Source organism: Toxorhynchites rutilus, chromosome 3 (genome assembly GCF_029784135.1).
Source record: "Toxorhynchites rutilus septentrionalis strain SRP chromosome 3, ASM2978413v1, whole genome shotgun sequence".
Lineage (NCBI taxonomy): Eukaryota > Metazoa > Arthropoda > Insecta > Diptera > Culicidae > Toxorhynchites > Toxorhynchites rutilus.
In genome coordinates this window covers 176,666,597-176,689,259 of record NC_073746.1, presented here as the reverse complement: position 1 = coordinate 176,689,259, position 22,663 = coordinate 176,666,597, and the positions used below count along the sequence as shown (strand labels likewise).

At 40.1% G+C, this 22,663-nt stretch overlaps 1 pseudogene; it reads right to left on the bottom strand.

Annotated features, from left to right (window-relative positions):
• Positions 1 to 2,049: 2,049 nt before the first annotated feature.
• LOC129780754 (U4 spliceosomal RNA) lies at positions 2,050 to 2,201 on the bottom strand (annotated as a pseudogene).
• Positions 2,202 to 22,663: the final 20,462 nt, after the last annotated feature.

Sequence of the window (22,663 nt, the reverse complement as noted above, 5' to 3'; positions counted from 1 at the left end):
ATTTTTGAACGTATAATCCTCCAGCGGCTGATGATACATATCGATCAACAACAAATCATTATTCCGGAGCAGTTTGGATTTCGCAAACGTCATTCCACAGTGGAAAAAATCATCAAGAGGAACAAGGCTTTATCTAACAACTGTGCTATGGTGCTACTAGACGTGGAGAAGGCCTTCGATAACGTTTGGCACGATGGCCTAATCCATAAATTAGTAGGAGCAAATTTCCCACTGTACCTAGTAAAAATGGTGCGAAGTTATTTGAAGACGAGAAAATTTCGTGTGCATATTACTGGTTCCTGCTCTGAACTATGTGCTATTTCGGCGGGTGTACCTCAAGGCAGTCTTTTGGGCCCCATTCTATGTGTGGTATACACCTCCGCCGTTCCCCAACTACCAGCTGGTTGCAGTCTTGCATTATACGCAGATGACAGCGCCATCATTGCGAATGGCAGGATACCAGTACATTATAGATCAAGACTTCAACGAGGAGTAACGAGTTATGTGGAATACCTTCATAGTTGGAAGATTAAAGTAAATGAGGGAAAAAGTCAAGCTATTCTGTTTAAGCATCGCCCTTCGCCGAAGTTATCCCCTCCACCAAACTGCTACATCAGTGTAAACGGCAGCCGCGTGAATTGGACCAACGAAGTAAAGTACCTCGGAGTTATTATGGACGATAAATTACTGTACCGTGCACACACGGATGAAATCAGGCGTAAATGTATTGGTCTATTGCAGTCCCTATACCCACTGATAAATCGAAGATTCAAGCTTCATTTGGAAAATAAATTAGCAGTATTCAAAATGATTATTGCTCCTGTTGTTAATTACGCTATGCCGGTATGGGGTTCCTGTGCTGAGATGCACAAGAAAAAACTGCAAATAGTGCAGAACAAACTCTTGAGGATGATCCTTGATGCACCACCTCGAACTAGAATTAGAGACCTGCATAGTATTTCCGGGTGCAAAACCATTCAGCAACGTATAGACGAGTCCTACGAGTGGTTAACAGCGAGCGCTGCATCGTCTGAACATCGTCTCATTCGTGAGCTAACAAATTAGGAAATTATGAAAATTTAGGTTAAGTAGGTTATAAAATTAAAATCAATATATGATGAAGATTCATCAAATCTAAAAATAAATTTACAAAACAAAAATTTAAAAAACAAACATAATAATAATGTAAAAGGTTGTAAAGGTTGAAAAATTGAAAATTGTATCTCTTGAAAATGAAAACATATGTATAACACTATAGAACTGAATAAAATTATAATTAATCTGTTAAAAAAAAAGAGATTTACAACTATAGAGCAATCGCTACTCTGTGTGCTACGTCAAAGCTATTCGAGCTTCCTGTTTTGGACTTTCTCATGCATAACTGTTTGAGCTACGTTTCTGTCGGGTAGTGAGGAATTATAGTCTCTCACTACCCGGCCAAGTACAGGATATTTGAAAAAAAAATTGAACATTAACATTTCATATTAACATTTTTAAAATTGAATTATTACCAACTCATATCATCATCATTTTATTCAGCTTCATCGCTTCATCGCTATTGAAGACGGCAATAAGCTGTTATTCTCAGAAAATTCGTTTCTACATATTTTTGTATGATGATTTTGATTTTGATGATTTTTTATCTGTCTGTTTACGTTTCGAGAACTCCTAAATGGCCTGACCTGAACCTCGATTCTAAAAAGGTTACAATCAGATAATTTTGATCTAGTTGAAACGATCTCTCCCGTGTTTCAAGATGTTCTCATACGAAGTAAGTTCGGTGTTCTTTGTGTAATCTCGACATTATCCAAATACTTTTTTTGCAGCAACAAGTGAAAATACCTCGAATATAGAAAAACCCAACGCATTTCTCTACCAAGCCTAACAGTTGTTGAGTCTTCAATTTAGTCCATCCCTGAAGAAAGTCCTATGTTTTTTCTCAATCTCAATGAAAATAATTGATTGCTGATTGCTGATTGCATGTAACTCTTACTATTACTCGGCCAGTATTAAAATAATCTCAATACACTTATAAAAATCCACTTAATGTAATAGAAACCATTATCAGAAAAAAAAACTGTTCCAAATTTCTTGTAGATGTAGAAAACATGATACTCTATTAAATAGGACTTTTTTCAAACTAGCAATAATCGCACCTTGGTAAAACCTCATTGGTTACAATATCGCCACTGCGCAAAGCTAAATAGGATATTTATTCTAAACGAAAAATTTCATATTCGTTCAAAATTTTCATTTTAAAATGTGTTTATTTGTTTCTTACATTTAACGCTTTATTTGCACCATGGCATATGCCGATTCTCTTGATTTTGTATTTGCTGGCCGGATATCCGGTATCCGACCGAACAACTATCCATTTCATTACTAGTAATAACCTGTCCAGATGACGCACTTTTTTTTCAACAAGAACTTGACATTTTATCCGAATGGTGCTCAACTAATCAGATGAGTTGGAATGCCGACAAATGCTCGGTCAGTAATAAAACTGCTCTTTGACCCTCTTGGCTACTTGCATAATGAAAATAAGTTACAACACAATTGTCATCCTTCAAAAATCCTTTAGTTTCATAATTTTAGGAGAATTTTGACTCAAAATATCATAAACCACGATTATTCTCAGCATTTCTTTCTTCCAAATAATCTTCATATTCAATGTAATTAATGACGACACCATTTCTTATCACTACAAATAAACTTCGCCTACTACTCCGCCCTGGCTTACATTCACACGCCATACAAAATTGTTCATGTTTAATGCTAGTTTGCGTTTGTTTATTCGCCTAGATTTATACAACTTGACAGTCAATTTTGAAAACTAGAGCATAACATTGCTTGCAATCGAACTTTCGTATCATTGGTTTGCCAAACTTAAGGCGTTTGGTATTTCAACGCTCGGATATTTCATAAAACTGCAGTAGGGTAAAGTGGTCACTTGGTTGTATAATAGTATAGCTGTAGAGCAGGGTTTCTCAAAGTGGTCGATATCGGTTTCCAAGGGGTCGACGAGAACAAAAATTGATTTCGGGGCTCGACGAGGTCTGACAATCGACTCCTATTAAATAACACAAATTATTATTTGTAACTTTCAAGATGCTGCATAAGTTGTGTGAACCACCTTAATATAAAAATGACTAATATGTTAACAGAAAATATTATTACTGTTCATTTTAAAAATTCAGCGAGACGATGAGCGAGTGCGCAAGATGAAAAGAAAAATACAAAAGTACGAGATGAAAAATTTGCCAGTTAAAATAACGTGAACAGATTCGTAATATAACACGAAGAGAGATTTAAGTCATTTCATCAGACTTTAGCACGAAGTTCAGCTACCGTCTCAAATGTTCTGTCGACAATGTCTACGCCATCAGCGAAGCAGATGAATTGATTGGATCTATTGAAGATCGTACCACGCAAGGCCAACGCCGTTCGTCTCATAACACTTCTAGCGCAATGTGGAACAGCTGGAAAGAGAGGCCCACCGCAAGGTGAAGATCTGGTCAGTAGTTGACCGACTTTCGATGAAGCCGGCCTCCCTCTCGAATCTGTTTGTAAGTGGCGATAGACGACGGAATATTATTTGGGAATGCACTGTGTACGCGGCATTCAGGACGGTGATCGCACGAAACTTCTCACAGTCTAGTTTGTCGTTTTTCTTGAAGATAGGGCAAATAACCTCATCTTTCCACTCATTCAGTAGTTGTTCTGTTTCCCAAATTCTGACAATCATCCGATGCAGACAATTAACCGCATCAGTCTTTACAATATTTTATGCGTTGAAGCAATTCTTCGAACTCTCGATTATTTGCTCAGCTATATGAGAAAAACATTCACAGTATCCGCATTTGTCAAAACTATCACAAAAGCAAGATCATGTTATATTATCATATGTCATATGGGCTCATTACACAAAGATTTTATTAAGATATTTTAGGTTTTTTCAAAAATTTTCAAATTCCTCAATGGATAATAAATCCGTACTATATCACAGCCGTGGAATTAGCCAAGGTGATAATGCAAGAAAAGATGATTATCATCAGCACAGATGAGAAGTTCAAGCAGGAGTACAACCAAGGCTGTCATAAGTTCTGTTTACATCGCAACATCCTGTATCACAGTATCCTGCGTTGTGGGACATTGGTGTAAAATATCTTCTCGTTTTTCCATCATGATACCTTGTCGAAAAAGGCTTCAGTGTGGTTACAAACAACCCGAAACCGAAGAAATCATTTGAATATCAACGAACACGGAGATTTAAGGCTGTAACTAACCAATATTGAACCTTATTATGATATTTTAGTAGTTGCGGATAGATTGGATTTGAATATTTTTATAGTTTGTGAGTAATTTGTATTAATAATTATTAATTACACTTGATATTTTCTAAATTCTATGTATCAGAAAACTTTATTTTTTACTAAGCAACAAAGAATCTATGTCTATTTATTTTACTGAATATGATTAGAAAATAATGTCAAGTTTACTCATTGAACTAACTTCAATGTTTCTAAATTGATAATTATTTAGTAAGAAAAAAACTGAAGATAGGATTTAAAAAAAACAGGAAGTGGGTTATATCTATGGTATAACCGCAAGGGTGACGTAGGACTATCGTTGATTTAGAGATCATTTGTATGAAGTTGAATCTGAATTCATTCTGAATGAATGAATATTTGGAGAACTTCGAAAACGAGAGCGTTACGTTGGAGGCACAAGGTTTTATGCATCCAATATTGGATACGGAAATATCCTACTGATGGGGAAGAATAATCTTCAGAAGCTATCCTGTTGATTGCGATTGATTGAAAAATCACAAAACCTAATGTATTTGGTCAAAGTGTTACATGGATAGAAAACATTAAAATAAACTCTTTCATATGAATGTAATTTTAAATTCCCAGAGGAACTGGCAGATTATTTTCAGTAACGATTAGATATTTCCACATTTTCCTCGATACTGGAAGCCCACCAGTGGTTAATGCCAACTCGATAACCACCTGTTAATAGCACTTGATTGAAATATATTTGGTCACAGTGTTACATGGATAGAAAACATGAATATATTTTGAAAATTCCCAAAGGAACTGGCAGATTATTTTCCAGCAATGATTAGATCTTTCCGGAACTTTCTCGATGCTGAATGGCATTCTAACGGAAAGAGTTCTGCGCGTGTATGTGTCGATCCTTCGCCGTCCACCTCCTCCAGCACGTTAGGCAACGATGTTGTCTTGTCGATGTCCTCACGAAAAATGAATGTGTCTCACTTTTTTTTTTAGTTTAAAGTTCATTTATTTGAGGATTTTTTAAAATTACAAAGTTAGGTTTACAGATCAATTTCTCAGCCTTAGGGGCCCGGCATCTTTGGTACATTTTGGATTTACTGATTGTTTGAAATTTTTGGTTGTGAGCCTAGTTTACATATGTTCCCGTAAAGAGGGATGTATTAATTATTAATTTGAAAAATTTGATAACCTACCTAACTAAAATCTAATTGAAAATTTGAAAACTATGGGACCAGTTCCCGGATGATTGCGTGCGGAGACTGCTGGCAAGACCCCCTGAACCTAGACAGGATTTGAGATTTTCGTTCTTCCAGCACCTGAAGACCAGACAGACGGTGGATCTCAGTATTTCGGGTCCTTGGTGGACTATCCAGGATCATCCGAAGGATCTTGTTCTGGATGATCTGCAGCTTCTGATGATGGCAATTTGCACATCCCTCCCAGATTGGCAAACCATATTCGATCGCCGGTAGAATGATCTGTTTATGTATCGCAAGCTTGTTTCTTTGCGACAGAGTGGATTTTCGCGTGATGAGCGGGTATAGCGACTTAATGAGTTTGGAACACTTCGTGGATATTTTTTTCACATGGGATGCAAAGTTCAAATTCCTGTCCAGGGTGAGACCAAGGTAGACAACCTCACTCGACCAATTAATGGGAGTGTTGCTGAGGTGGACGTTCACATCATCAGGTGGAACAAGTCGTGGTGATTTTGAGTGCGGAAATATAATGGTCTGTGTTTTCGCCGCGTTGATGCGAATCTTCCAGGATGTTAAGTAGTCGGACAGGACATCCAGGCCTCTCTGTAATCTCCTGACTAGCGGACGTATCACCCGACCCCTGTAGATGATGGCGGTGTCATCAGCGAACATCGACAGCACACCATCATCAGGTAGGGGAGGAACATCCGAAGTGAAGACATTGAACAGGATAGGAGGAGGCTACCCTGAGGAACTCCCGCGATAACGTTGAACGTATCGGAGAGCGCGTTGTTCAGAGAGACCTGAAAAGTTCTATCCGAAAGATAGTTACCGATTATCTTGACTAGAAAGATCGGAAAGTTGAAACGGTGTAGCTTGAACACAAGACCATTGTGCCAGACATTGTCAAACGCCTTTTCGACGTCCAACAATGCCATGGCAGATGTTTTGGATACGGACTTGTTCCGCCTGATGATGTTCGTGACTCGTGCAAGCTGGTGGAGTGTGGAATAACCTTTCCTAAAACCAAACTGTTCACGGAGGAAGATGTTGTTCTGGTTTGCGAAATCCAGCAAACGACTGAGAATCAGCTTTTCAAATAACTTCGAGATGGACGACAAGAGGCTGAAGGGGCGATAGCTTTTGGCGCTGGTAGGGTCTTTATCAGGCTTATGTATGGAAATTACTTTGGCCAACTTCCAGCGAGAAGGGAAGTAACCAAGTTCAAAGCATTTGTTAAAAATCGTAGCCAAGTGCGCAAAGAAGCGAACGCTCAAGTTTTTCAACTCGAGGTTGAGCGCACTGTCAAACCCGGCAGCCTTCATATTTCTCGTGTTACGTACCGCAGCTATCGCCTCATCAGCCGTTATTCTCGATTCCTCGGGTAGAACGATGGGGATTTCAGCGACACTAGCCACAACCTCCTCGACGATAGGCTCGTGGGGACTCACCATGGAGCGACCAATATTATGAGATTCCACGAAGTGTTGACCAAGCGCATTCGCCTTTTCGGCAGATGTAATAAGCAGAGATGAAAACGAATCCGATGATCTGAGTGGAGGAACGGGTCGCGGTTTGTTTTTTAGGATCTTGGCAGTTTTCCAAAAAAGTTTAGCGTAATCTGGGAGGGAGCGAAGATGATTTGAGAAATGTTCGTTTTTGAGATCAACCATCCTGGCATGGATGATTTTCTTGAGACGGTTGCAGTTGGTCTTCAGGTGGGGAAGGCCAGTACGTTGGTACTGGCGTCTGATGGTGTTGCGGAGTCTAATTAAATTTTTAGTTATCCTGTCAAGGTTCAGAGGATTACTCACCAGTCTTAAAGTCGGAACGTGCCGGTCTCTAGCCCTGGAGATTGCCACGTCGATGGTCTGAAGACACTGATCGATGTCGTCGGTTGACTCAGGTACGAAGTCGTAGTCGATCTCGATGTCCACGCACTGCTGGAACTGTGACCAGTCGACTCGGTGGTAGTTGCGTCGCGAAACCTGGAATCTGTTGGCGGAGGAGCCCACTTCAATCACCACCGGGTAGTGGTCAGAACTGAGTTCTTGATGGACGACAGGCTCCGAGATGTTAATCGTGTTTGTGATGAATATGTCAATGGTCGCATGAACACCGGACCGGCTCAGCCGGGTGGGACCGTCCGGACTCAGAATGGTGTACTGTGCTTCTTGTAGATCGTTGTGCAGGATCAAACCGTTCTGGTTACTACGACTGTTGCCCCACGCATGATGCTTCGCATTTAAGTCGCCACCGTTGATGAACTGCTGTCGCCGCCGGGTCAGTTTGATGATGTCACTTCGAAGAATTGCTGCCGAGCCGTCCCGTGCATTTGATTGTCTGGGGCAGTAAGCTGCTACTATGGTTAGGGGACCGACGGGGATAGAGACTTCCACCCCTACGGCCTCGATGATTTTCAGCTCAAAGGTTGGAAGCAGCTGACAGCAAATATTTCGCCTTAGTGCGATGGCCACGCCACCACCCCTGGAGCTGGTCCTATCAAGCCTCACGAGCCGGAAATCTGGTAGGAAGACGTTTATACCGGGCTTAAGGTGCGTTTCCGTGATAATTATAACGTCTATCTTGTGCTCGTTGAGAAAGTCAACGAGCTCAATGGCTTTGCTCTTGAGCGAGCAAGCGTTCCAGTTAGCTATACGTAGGATGTTACGGTCCATACTTGGAGACGAGGGCAAGAACAGCCTCAAGCTGTTCATTCAAAGTCTTGCATGTGCGTTGAATCCTGATGACCTCGGAGACTAGCAGAACAAGCTCCTTATCATTCAAAGGTGCGTCCTCAGCGGTCGTGCCGGATGTAACACGCGAGTACGACAGACCCGGGAGGGGGGTTTGATTCTGCTGAGATGCTGCGTCCATGAGCCGATGCTGCACTGAGGAGCCGCTAGGAACCACTTGGTTGCTTGCGGTGGGGGCGGTGGGCTCGCTACGGTTCCGAACATTGTTGAGTGGAAGAGGGGGCAGATTTGGAGCTGCACGGCGTTGTTGAAGTGCGGGAAATTGCGCATCGTTGGCTGCTGGTGGACGTGGGTTGTGCTTTCGTCCTGGTTGGTTATTGACGGAGGCACGCTTTCGGATCTCAATATACTCCGCCCTCTTCGGACACGTACTGCTGGTGGGTTTGTAACCGGCTCCGCAGTTCGCGCAGACAGGGACACCGTCCTTCATGTGTTGACAAGCATCAGCATCGTGGGTTTTGCCGCAATTAATGCAGCGGGATGCCATGTGGCAGTTTCGTGTGCCATGCCCAAACATGAAACAATTCGAGCATTGGGTAACGTCTCTGTGGACCGGTTTGTAGCGATCCCACACAACTGCGATATAGAAGAGCTCCCGAATATTCTGGAGGTCCTTCAGGCATGACGAGTTCTTGGCGAAATGAACGAGATAAAATTGGTCACGGTACGTCCGGGTCTGGTCGTGCCGCTTCATTTTAAAAATCTGAACTGGCTTGAGCCCGTTTCTCTCGAGTTCAGCCGATAATTCCTTGGAGTCCATATCGTGGAGACCGCGGAGCACCACCTTGAGCGGTTTCTCAGCCTCGATGTCGTGAGAGAAATATTCACAATTCCGCTGTTTCTGTATCTCCAGCACGGCCTTGTAGTGACTCATGCCAGGGACCATCAACTTGAAGCCCTCCGTGTTACGGCGGATGGTGCACCTCAAACCCTTCTCGATGAAAAAGGCAATTCGAGCATGAAGCCCCTCCGGGAAGTCTTTCACATAGATCGGCGGCAGTTTCTCCTTTTTTTCCAATTTCGGTTCGTCACCATTCTCGAGAACAGCATATCGATTGTTCGCCAGCAGCTTCTTAGCCGACGGATCAGGAGATTCCTCCGATAGTTCGGCGACGTTTGTAGACCGGGAGCGCTGCCCGTTGCTGCTACCACTTGCGCCAGCGCGCGTTTTGCCTGCGGCTTGATTCATGGGGACGTCGACGTCCAGCGCGAGGGAACTAACACTTTTACTTTTTTTTTTTTACTAGACACACGAGCAAGCTAAAACACGTCGTTACTGCTCAACACAACAGCAGAGAGTGATATCGATTGTGTCTCATCACCAGAATATCGCTTAAGTATGCTTTTTGTGCGTGATTGAATCGAGAGAAGGCGTGGTTTACGATGGCAATTTGGAAGGCAAACTAGAGGGGAATGAACTCTCTGAGCTCGGAACTTTCGGCGACTGAGCAATAATCGATTGCGGGCGCATACAATATTGGATACGGAAATATCCTACTGATGGGGAAGAATAATCTTCTGAAGCTATCCTGTTAATTGCGATTGATTGAAAAACCACAAAACCAAATGTATTTGGTCACAGTATTACATGGATAGAAAACATTCAATTAAACTCTTTCACATGAATATATTTTGAAAATTCCCAAAGGAACTGGCAGATTATTTTCAGTAACGATTAGATATTTCCACATTTTCCTCGATACTGGAAGCCCATCAGTGGTTAATGCCAACTCGATAACCACCTGTTAATAGCCGCGCGTGTATGTGTGTGTAGCGATGTCTTCCCAGGGAACCGTTTGTGGCATCACTCTCCTCCTGATAGATCCCCTTCTGGCCTAGGGTGCACAAACAGGCTCTTGGTGACACCGTTCATCCGCGCTTTCATGATAAATAAAGAGCTTCACCGCAACAGCGACAACATGCTCCAATCGCTGTTCAATTAGAACTGAGTGGATTTCCGAGCGCCGCTCGCTTATATACCGATTGGTGATTTCAATAGCCTGTTTTGAAAGCGATTTTAAGACTATTGAAACAAGTTTTTGGATCAAAAAGTAACAAGTATATAACGCGTAGACATTTTATCTTTCGAATGAAGTGTTTATCATACCATTTCGTTCAGTTGTTTAGGAGCTATTAACGCTCAAAATCTCGGTCTCCGGCGTAACGCTTTCGTTTTCGAATCTTTGATTTTACACCCCGGTATAGGAATGAAAGACGTAGTCCTACGTCAAAAATTGGCTATAGGGGTTTGAGGTATAACTTCATTCTGGGAAAGGAGTTTATTGCTCAAAATAGTTTGAGAACCCCTGCTTTAGAGCAATTCCATGCCAAATCAGCAAGCAATAAGTTGACCCTCTCCAATTTTGACGTAGGACTACGTCTTTCATTTCTATACCGGGGTGTAAAATCAAAGTTTCGAAAACGAAAGCGTTACGCCGGAGACCGAGATTTTGAGCGTTAATAGCTCCTAAACAACTGAACGAAATGGTATGATAAACACTTCATTCGAAAGATAAAATGTCTACGCGTTATATACTTGTTACTTTTTGATCCAAAAACTTGTTTCAATAGTCTTAAAATCGCTTTCAAAACAGGCTATTGAAATCACCAATCGGTATATAAGCGAGCGCCGCTCGGAAATCCACTCAGTTCTAATTGAACAGCGATTGGAGCATGTTGTCGCTGTTGCGGTGAAGCTCTTTATTTATCATGAAAGCGCGGATGAACGGTGTCACCAAGAGCCTGTTTGTGCACCCTAGGCCAGAAGGGGATCTATCAGGAGGAGAGTGATGCCACAAACGGTTCCCTGGGAAGACATCGCTACACACACATACACGCGCGGCTATTAACAGGTGGTTATCGAGTTGGCATTAACCACTGATGGGCTTCCAGTATCGAGGAAAATGTGGAAATATCTAATCGTTACTGAAAATAATCTGCCAGTTCCTCTGGGAATTTTCAAAATATATTCATGTGAAAGAGTTTAATTGAATGTTTTCTATCCATGTAACACTGTGACCAAATATGTTTCAATCAAGTGCTATTAACAGGTGGTTATCGAGTTGGTATTAACCACTGGTGGGCTTCCAGTATCGAGGAAAATGTGGAAATATCTAATCGTTACTGAAAATAATCTGCCAGTTCCTTTGGGAATTTTCAAAATATATTCATGTGAAAGAGTTTAATTGAATGTTTTCTATCCATGTAACACTGTGACCAAATACATTTGGTTTTGTGGTTTTTCAATCAATCGCAATTAACAGGATAGCTTCAGAAGATTATTCTTCCCCATCAGTAGGATATTTCCGTATCCAATATTGTATGCGCCCGCAATCGATTATTGCTCAGTCGCCGAAAGTTCCGAGCTCAGAGAGTTCATTCCCCTCTAGTTTGCCTTCCAAATTGCCATCGTAAACCACACCTTCTCTCGATTCAATCACACACAAAAAGCATACTTAAGCGATATTCTGGTGGTGAGACACATTCATTTTTCGCGAGGACATCGACAAGACAACATCGTTGCCTAACGTGCTGGAGGAGGTGGACGGCGAAGGATCGACACATACACGCGCAGAACTCTTTCCGTTAGGATGCCATTCAGCATCGAGAAAGTTCCGGAAAGATCTAATCATTGCTGGAAAATAATCTGCCAGTTCCTTTGGGAATTTTCAAAATATATTCATGTGAAAGAGTTTAATTGAATGTTTTCTATCCATGTAACACTGTGACCAAATATGTTTCAATCAAATGCTATTAACAGGTGGTTATCGAGTTGGTATTAACCACTGGTGGGCTTCCAGTATCGAGGAAAATGTGGAAATAACTAATCGTTACTGAAAATAATCTGCCAGTTCCTCTGGGAATTTTCAAAATATATTCATGTGAATGAGTTTAATTGAATGTTTTCAATCCATGTAACACTGTGACCAAATACATTAGGTTTTGTGATTTATCAATCAATCGCAATCAACAGGATAGCTTCTGAAGATTATTCTTCCCCATCAGTAGGATATTTCCGTATCCAATATTGGATGCATAAAACCTTGTGCCTCCAACGTAACGCTCTCGTTTTCGAAGTTCTCCAAATATTCATTCATTCAGAATGAATTCAGATTCAACTTCATACAAATGATCTCTAAATCAACGATAGTCCTACGTCACCCTTGCGGTTATACCATAGATATAACCCACTTCCTGTTTTTTGTCCACGATTGTCCACGATGAGGGGGGTGGGGGTTTAGATAATGTCCACGTGGACGCGCTAATAAATAGTATAGAAATATATGCTCACATCTTTAATCAAAAATATATGAAACCTGCTCTACATTTTGCAATATTTTTGAACTTTATCAATTCTAATTCCGTATTTATCAATAAAAGCGTTGATCTGAATGAGAGGCTCATTACAAATATCCAAGACCACTTTTCATATGCACTTGGTTAAGCCTGCTAAAACGCTGTAATGGGTCCCACACTATTTGGCCCAAGAACATTCAAGGATCGCATCTCCATTGGCGACTCGTGTCATAAACGCAACGAAAACACACCGTAAATGTAGCAAATTGTAGCGGATGATGAAAAATTTGATCATTTACAGTAATTTTGAGCGAAAAATATCTTGAAGTCTTGAAGTCGGTTGTCACACAAAAAAGTCATACTCTATGTATGGTGGCATTGGAAATAAATTTAATATTATTAGCTTCTACCAAGCAACCAGTCGATAAATCCTAACAAATATTCTTCGCAACTGAAAGGATCAGCAATCCAGCACAATCGTCTGAAATTAGCCAATATTTTGTTCATTTATTGACTTCGACTTGGAACTCAGCCTCAGCCTCACTTCGCCAGACAACAGTTCGACTTGCTAATAGCGTTTCCAATTTAACTAGTCTTTAACTTTCATTTTTCTTCAATAACTTTTAACTAGACTTCAATAATATTCATATTCGGGTAGATAAGGTTCATCGTGTAGCATGGTACCACATATTACAACATTGTAGATCCCCTCGTTTCTTATATTTGAAATCCACATTCAACACAACTCAGTTGTGTAAGTCTGAGTTCTTCTGTTCAGAAGTTTGTGTCTTGGATGGACGGTAATGCGAGTGCCACTCTTTTTTTACATCTGGGCGGCTAACCATTTTGAGTGTCAGATGTGACTCGGCGGCTCAATTAAGCCAGGACGCTAATTGAAACCCGAAATCATCAAATACACCTTGTTCATTTTCGTTATGAACACTTTTCCGCAAATCTCTCGGTGGGTTTTTTTGTCTCAAAACCCGGGAAGCGAATCGACTTCAACTGTGCTCGGGAGTTAAAGACAATATAGCCCGAGAATGTTTAAAAGCGAGATAGAAGCTAGCACAGAAGAACTTCGGAATAACTACGGAATTGTTCGCTAATAATTACGTAGTTCCGGTTTCGAAGAATGTCCCGCTGATCTGAGGACCGAAATTTATAATCTTTCATTCCAATCGTGACCGTGGAAGAGGACAGGAGCGGATATATTTTACTATATCGCGCAAAGTAGACGGAAAGGTAGTCGGTAATAGTTACCTCGTGGTTGGTGTGCTAATGGTTTTTTTGACGTGGGACTACGTCTAACCGGAGTATATGGGGGGTAAAATGAAAACCTAAACACAGAACATGTTGGAAAAAATGAAAGATTCCGAATGCTTTTAACTCGAACATTTCTTACTGGATCGGAAAGATGTTTGCATCAATTGATGAGGAATATTTCTACGCATCTATCGCATTTAATGAAATGTTATTTTTTATTAGATAAACAATTGAATAACTGTAAAATGTGAAGCGTTATCTAAACGCCCTAACTCCCTCGTTATTATTGGCCCGATTTACGGTTTCCCCAACACAGCCATCATAACCAAGCAGCCGTGGGGAAATCGGCATTGCAAATACATGAAAGTATGGGGACTTTTGTTCTCACCGAAATGTGTTCCCTAACACAGACTTCAAAATCAAGCAGTTTTGGAGGAATCGGCATTGAAAATACATGAAAGTCAGCGGTATTTTTATTCCGACTGAAATGTGTTTCCCTAACACAGACTTCAAATCCATGGAGCGTGGGAAAATTGACATTGCAACTTCATGCAAGTCGGGAGTATTTTTGTTACGACTGAAATGTGTTTACCTAATACAGACTTCTAAACAAAGGTGTGTGGGGAAATCGGCTTTGCAAATAAATGCAAACTTAGAGCACTATTGTACTCACTTGCCTTTGTGCAGACTAAAATATGTTTCCTTAACACGGTCTTCTAAACTTAGGAATGTGGGAAAATCGTGCAGACATTATGGGCGAATAAACTTTCAAGTTCAAATCCTCTATAGTATAAAAAGTAGAAGTTGATGTAGTTGATTCATGCATGCCGGGGGTACTTCTGCACACGCATGTTTTTTTTGCACACCGAAAAGTGTTTTCCTAACACGGATTACAAAAAACGGGTACGAACACAACGCTTTGGCTCGCTTATTCAAGATTGCATTGAAGGATATGCCTTCATATCTTCTGCTCATTGAATTTCTACGCATACCATTTGATGATTAGGCAAAATGTTGATAACCATTTGCTGCGATAACGCCTATAGATTAAACAATATGCGTTCAAGGTACATGTCAAAATCGAAACTGAGTGCCTGAAGTTCATCAAATCAAGCATATTCGCGAAGTACGTACAATTGAGAGATGCAGACTTCAGAGGGAAATGTAAAATAAAATAATCGTTTGACGTAAAACGTAACGTAAAACGTAAAAGGACTGTCTTTAAATTTACTTGTAACGAAGAACATAATCTATCACAATGCATAAATTGACTTTACATGGCATTTATTAATCTCTTTACTCACAAAGCAAATATATTGAATTCAATTGAATTCGAAAATTGCTTCAATCAAAAATTTAATGAATACAAATCAATAGTCCCACGTCAATCTTGCGGTTATATCATAGATTTAACCCACCCATTTTTTTTATTAGCTCTTAGTTAGGCATTAGCAAGTTAGAGACAATATTATAATTAGTGCCCTCCTGTGCATCCGTCGAAGAATGTAGAGGTAAGCTTCAATGGCATTTACGACATGTGGCTAGATAAAATAACCAATGTGGCATACGTGTGGTTTTTTTCTCCGTTCTTTGTGGTGTGTGCATTTAGGGCAAGCTGCTTCTGACCCCACGATCAGCTTTTGGGATTCCATCGCCGCCTACATCCAAAAACGAGGCCGCGCAAGGACACTTTGGCGCGAACTTGCTCCCGGAAGAGAGACCGCACGAAGAACACGTGTGCGGTGGTGATCACGCCTTAACACCATCGGTTCATCATCACCTGCATCACCAACATTTGGGATCATCTAGTCGTCACCGGCGATAAAGGTGGCCGCGTATACAGCTGCATAAGCGAAACGCCTCGCTTGAGACGAACTCCGCACGACGATTGCTTGTGCGGTGGAAAGCTTCAGGATTCGCCGCCAGCATTCACCACCTGCGTTCATCGTCAACCACCCCATGAGTGGGGAAAAGCCGCCGGCGGAAAATTCACCAAGTAAAAGGTCGTGAGTACCGTTCTAAATATATACCCATTAACACATGCGCATGTAGGGATATATCCAAAAATAAGAAAACAATAGAGAACTAAATGCCACCCTACTAACAATGCCACACGCACAAAGCCACAGATTTTGAAGCGTGCTAAAATAGCACAGTGATGATGATAAGTTCATCAGAATAAAACGAATGCATATACGAATGGAGGATTAGGTCAGTGAGAAGACGCGTCTGGTTCCGAACTCGATGATTCGAGGTTCGAAACTTGTAAAATGATGAAATAAAATTTTGTAATGATAGGGTGTTTGAATTTTGGAAAACGTGATTATAAATTGATTTTTTTTATAAATTAAATAATTCTATGTATCGCTAGAAGCAAAATTGATTTTTTTTTTGGATTCTATGAACAATAAATGTATCTGAATGAACTGCAAAGTTTAAAGCCTCTTAAAAACAAAGAAGAAGAAGAAGTATCTGAAGTAACAGTAGAGAAGAGATCCAACGCTTTTACTGGCTAGTGGTAGCCTAATTACCGACAAACCATTGCTGAACCGACAGGTTCAGGAACGAGTCTAGGGTTGTGACTCTGTTCCTATTTTTTGAAGTTCGTTCATCAACTCCCGCTCCCCGCCCTCTGAAGCTTCAAGGTGGATAAAAATTATATCGAGTAGGGCCTGTAATGATATTTCCAGTATAAGCAGCATTCTTTGGAGCCAGTTGAGGTGCTCTTCTGTGCTGTCTTTTGTAACGCGGACAAAAGGTGTCGCGGGTCTTTCGGAGCGCAGTAACAGTCGCGCAACAAACCGGGTTTTCGAGATTGAAGGACAAACCCGCCCTAAGGTGCTGGGCGTCTCAATAGTCGGGCAACAACTAAGAACACGGCGGTTGGTCTCCCTCGCGGGAGTGGCGCTTAAATCAACCGCTAATCTGCGCAAAACCCCGGTAGCGACTGGCTCGCGCGCTTTCATCAGCGTCGTGGGTTACAATCGTTTCTTTGACAGTAGTCTCAGAACATATCGGATGAAATAACGTTGCATCTTTTCTATTCGAGTATTATGAGTTGTGTGATAAATAGACCACATGCATGTGGCATATAATCCAATACAATTCATACCAATAAGCAGTACAGAGACATTCCGGAATGGTAGGGAGTCCTGCCGGAAGAATCCCAATCCTGAAAATATTTTTACGATAACAGTGTTGATATGCTCAGTAGATTTCAGTTTGCTGTCCATGAGAACATCGATATCCCGGATAAAATCGGCACGCTCGATGGCTTTGGAGTTGATTGTGTAAACATGAGTGACACACGACTGACGCCGTTTTGCATACCTCAGGAAACGTGCTCTCACGAAGAGATCGCGTGTAAATAAGCCTGATCAGAATCTTCAAGGCATCCACAGTCCTTAGAAATGACGGAGCACCTTTCGAATTGACAACTTTTATTGAGGCCGTAACCCATCGTTTATTACAACATATCAATGGCGAGGAAACGGAATGAGTCATCATTGTGCACGTTGTTGAAGAATTCTGCAAATAACTTAACAGAACTTGCTAGTGTGTCTGCGTTTGTATCGGCATCCGTCATTTCGTTAGGTTTCCGGAAGTCTTTTTTTGCAGGAATACGAGCAGATGGCATTGCGCGTACTGTTTACAGGAATATGATAGACGTTGTGTTCTACTGGGATAATGCCAAACCTCATGTCTCCTTGACGACCCGGCCATTGTTTCCTGGAATTTCTCTGGGATATGCTACTCTACTCGTCGTACTCATCAAATATTGCATCTTCCGATCATCACTTGTTCAGACCAAATCAGACCAGGTGCGACCAGAGCATGTTGACGAGAAACCGAGAAAGTTATGGAAGGAAACAGATGATTGTAAAACAAAGCGTATAAGAATGTCTATAAAAAAATTTTTTGTTTCGGCCTTCAAATCGGCCCAAATTTTCCATGCAATCCAATATTTTCAAAGATTCATAAAGTTGTATAGGAATCATTAGTAGATGAAACCATCAATCACGAGATTTTATTCCATTTTCACGAGATGATATTGCACGAGATGATATTGCATTTATTTCGACTAGGTTATTGCATCCGCTAGACCCAACCCCTACCAAGTTATGTGCTCTGTGAAAACTTTTCTTGGATAACTTTTAATAGCTGTTTTTAGCGAAGCCCTTCAATTCAATGAAAGCTCACACAACTCAGTCATCTCATGTTGGTTTATAATAACATCGAAATTAGATTCACAAGTGATGTTTTGATATAGATTCTAGCGGGAAAACATCAATACTACATAATAGCCCAGCTTACTCGGAAAAATCTAAAGAGCGATAAAAATAACCTTCCTGGATAAAAATAGAATGTGAAAACAAACCACTTCTATTAATAAAATTAATATTTTAATCAATAAAAATATAGGACAGAAAATAGAATGAAGTTTAAAATGGAATTTGGGTGCAATTTGGAATTTGGTGGAATGTCCACGTTGTCAACAGGGGGAGGGGTATAGGAAATGTCCACGCTTGTCCACGAAGAGGGAGGGTGTGTCTTAAATGGTGCTTTTTCTGTCCACGTGATATGTGGACAGCCCCATATGGTGGCAACCAGAGTTGGCCACTATTATTTTAGAAAATCAGGAAGAATGTAAATAAAAATCAGGCAGAAATCAGCATAGTTCATATTGGGTTGTCCGGAAAGTTCGTGCAGATTTTTGGTATAACAAAAGCGTAATTTTTATAGGCATATTAAATTCTATTCTACAATATCTCGCCTTCTTCCACACTGCTTAAAAATTCTATCCTTTCAGAACATGTTTGTGTTCTCGTATTTTTTTATGCAGACCATAGAATTCAAGTTCTTACCATTTAGCGAATTTTGCAAGGATCTTTCAATCGTTTTTATCTTTTTCCCAAAAACCTGTAGCATCAATACATTGAATTGCAGAAAAATCAATATTCAAAATTTCTTCGAATTCATCGTCCACACTTTGGAATGAAGATGAGGTAAGCATATCAGGATGAATTGTTGAATGTTTTTTTTTTAAATTTTGATGTTTTTTGATTCCTATATTTCCTATAGTATCACCCTTGAAACAGATTTTACTTTGAATCTGACGAGCAAATGTTATAGAAAATCCCATTTTCTTCTTCTTCTTCTTGAATGGCACTAACGTTCCTCGAGGAACTACGCTCTCTCCACGTAGTATTACTTGCGTCATTTTTATTAGTAATTAGTTGAGATTTATATGCCGAATAACATGTGTTGAATGCATTCTGAGTGACAAATTCCCCCAACTAGAATGGGAATCGACCCGAACCCCCGGCATGTTAGGTGTGACGCTAACCACTTGGCCACGAGAGCGAAAGAAAATCCCTTCATATTGACTTTGAATTAGTCTTAAACATTCAAACATCAAAATAAAATGGAAAACGTTCAGAAAGATTTCTAAAAAATGATCGAACCTTAGATTTAACTCCACTCATCAAATTCTGCACAGTAGTCTCTGTGCACTTTCTGGATGTTGCAGACCAATTCTTCTTGAACTCTGACATATTTTTAGACACTGTACCTTCCTTCTTGAACTTGGCCTTGACAAATGCCCAGTAACGTTCAATTGGCCGCAGGTGGGGTGAGGTCTTTCTCGACGAACATGATGTTGTTTTCCGAAAACCATTGTAGAGTAGATTTGGCATAATATGTCGATGCCTAAACCGACCAGAATAGAAGGGGAACCTAGTGCTTTCTATAAAGTAGAAGCAATCTCTTCTTCAAGCATTCTTCCACATAAATTTGAGCATTTATAGTTCCTTTTGTGAAAAAATGGGTGGGTTATATCTATGATATAACCGCAATGTTGACGTGGGACCTTAGCTTAGCAATTGTTTGTTTGTATTGATTAAATTCTTGTTTGAATGAAACAATTTCCGAATTCAATTGAATTCAATATATTTGCTCAGTGAGTAAAAATATATAGGAGGTTGTGTCCAAGTTACGACCGCATTGTTGACGTAGAACTACGTTATTTCTTATAGGTCGCTTGTTTATACCTTCGGATATTATTCTATAAGGCTGTGAAATTTTAGAAACAACTATTTAGTAGAATAATCTCTGAAATGGCTTTTTCATTGTAGAAACAGTTGACGATAATTGATTGATGATTCATTCTTGCCCTCGCAAAACAATACACTAGCTGATCGTATGTCGCAATTTATTTCATGTCAATGCATTGAAAATTTACCATTGACATAGACTCGGCTATAGTCGATTATATACATGTTGCACCAGCACTATTATTCCACATCTCATAACCACATCAATATATCTTTGGCACCGCATGGAAACAACAACAATGACAACACTTGCAAGTATCAAATATCATGCTACATGTTATTTAGTATTGCCTCAGTGGAATCGCAGGCATCGTTCGTACAACGTAAACCAAGCGCCAAGCAAGCGTTCGCCATAGCATGCATACAAAGCCATTGGCTTGAAACTACTAGGAATATAAACACTTCTCATCATTTTGCGCTATTCTCAACTGATTTTACGTCAACTGATTTTACGATAAAAAACCATTTCAAAGATTATTCTACTAACAGTTGTTTCGAAAATTTCACAGCATTATAGAATAATATCCGAAGGTATAAACAAGCGACCTATATAAAATAACAGCGTAGTTCTACGTCAACAATGCGGTCATATCTTGGACACAACCTCCTATAATTTTTCCATCACAACAGACGTATCCGCTAATGGTACGCTCTCTCCAATCGATTCGGTATAAAATTTAGGTTCCGGCAGCGTTCTGAAATCTTCTTTGACGTATGTTTCGTCATCCATGAGAATGCACTGGTTGAGATTGTTCAAAATACGCTCATTGTTTTAGCGAGCTCGTGTTTTAGTGCGATCTTGCTGATCCGGTGTTTGTTTGACCGCTTTTTGCTTTTTATAGGTCTTTAGACCATTTCTCTGTTTAATCCGCTGGATCATCCCAACACTGGTTTTGAACTTCTTGACTAAATCACGAATAGATGCAGGCCAGTTCTTCTGAATATAATTTACAACTTTCCGGTCCAACTCGGGATTACTTGGTCCGGGTTTTCGTTCACTTCTGCTGAGATCCTCGAAAGAACACTCATTACCGAACTTTGCGACGATTCATTTAACACTCTCTGGACAAACTTTGAATTTTTGACGTGGGACTACATCTAACCGGAATATATGGAGGGTAAAATGAAAACTTAAACACAGAACATGCAGGAAAAAATGAAAGATTTCGAATGCTTATAGCTCGAACATTTCGTACTGGATAGGAGAGATGTTTGCATCACTTGATAGGGAATATTTCTACGCATCTATCGCAACTAACAAAATGTTGTTTTTCATTAGATAAACAATTGAATAACTGTAAAATATTAGGCGTTATCTAAACGCCCTAACTGCATCGTTTTGATTGGCCCGATTTACGGTTTCCCTAACACAGCCATCAAAACCAAGCAGCCTTGGGGAAATCGGCATTGTAAATACATGAAAGTAGGGGGATTTTTGTTCTCATCGAAAAATGTTCCCTAACACAGACTTTAAAACCAAGCAGCGAAATCGGCATTGCAAACACACGAAAGAGCCTAGAGGCGAGTAAACTGAAAAGTTTAAACCCTCTTAAAGCCAAAAAGAAGAAAAAGAACACACGAAAGTAGGGGGAGCTTTTGTTCCCACCGAAATGTGTTCCCTAATAGAGATTTAGTAGTTCCACGAAAAAATGTAACGATTCATTAAGAGTTTTCAAACGCATATTACTCAAAATCGTTATTGCGACACATGTTATTTTGTATACCATAAGACAGAAAATTCATCCAGCATTTTTTTGCTTAAGACATGAACAGTAAGTTAACGATTTGACGAGTGAAATGGGAATGTTTTTTTCGATTATTCTAGTTTTCACGTTTTCCTTACAACGCAACGTGCATTCTTTATGCCTACATTTCGGCGTTAGCTCACAATTTGATTAGATGCGTAGATGCGAGCAGTAGGCAGAGTATATTTGTATTGGTAAACAAAATATGGAGTCGTCATTATTTGTATTCAATATGGAATATATATGGAAAAAACAATAAAATGTTTAAGTAACTCACAATCTGATGATGTCATGAGCCAAAATGTCCATGAAATCTTATAACTGATTGTTTTTTAATAGATGATCATTGTATTGCGAGTTACTTGCATCATTTAAGGATCATAAACGACCAGAGAACAGTCGTATTCTTAATCGTCGGAAATAGCAGAATTTTCAATGAAATGTTACTTAATTATAAACTATTTTTCTCAAATAACATGCACCGGTACTGGGAGCCTTCAAATTATCATCATATCATCGCGAAAATAACGAAAATTAGTTTTTTTCTATGAAGATGAGAGAGTGAGAATGACACACAAAATAACACTTTTATTCATCTTTTCCGACACCTTTTCACAAATATCCACTGCACACTGTCACATTATACGCATATTCAGTGGGAACTCCAAGAAAAGATCTGTTTTTAATTGATAAAAAACTTGCCGAAAAAAAGCGTTCTCACATGGATGTGGAAGGCAATTGAATGTGAACACAAATATTGACCTCACAATGTGAAAAGTAGCTATGGCAGTGCATGCTATCACGCACACTACGCTCACAAATTCTGCCATCTACTCCACCTAATAATCCTGGTCCTGGGTGCGTATTATGAATTATTCTCGATTTGCCGATAATAGGCATTTATCAGCTGTTAGAATCAATGGAGGGATGATCTAGGAATTATCTTGAAGATGATATTGGATGATTTCACTCTGTAGTCCCCAAATATTTGAC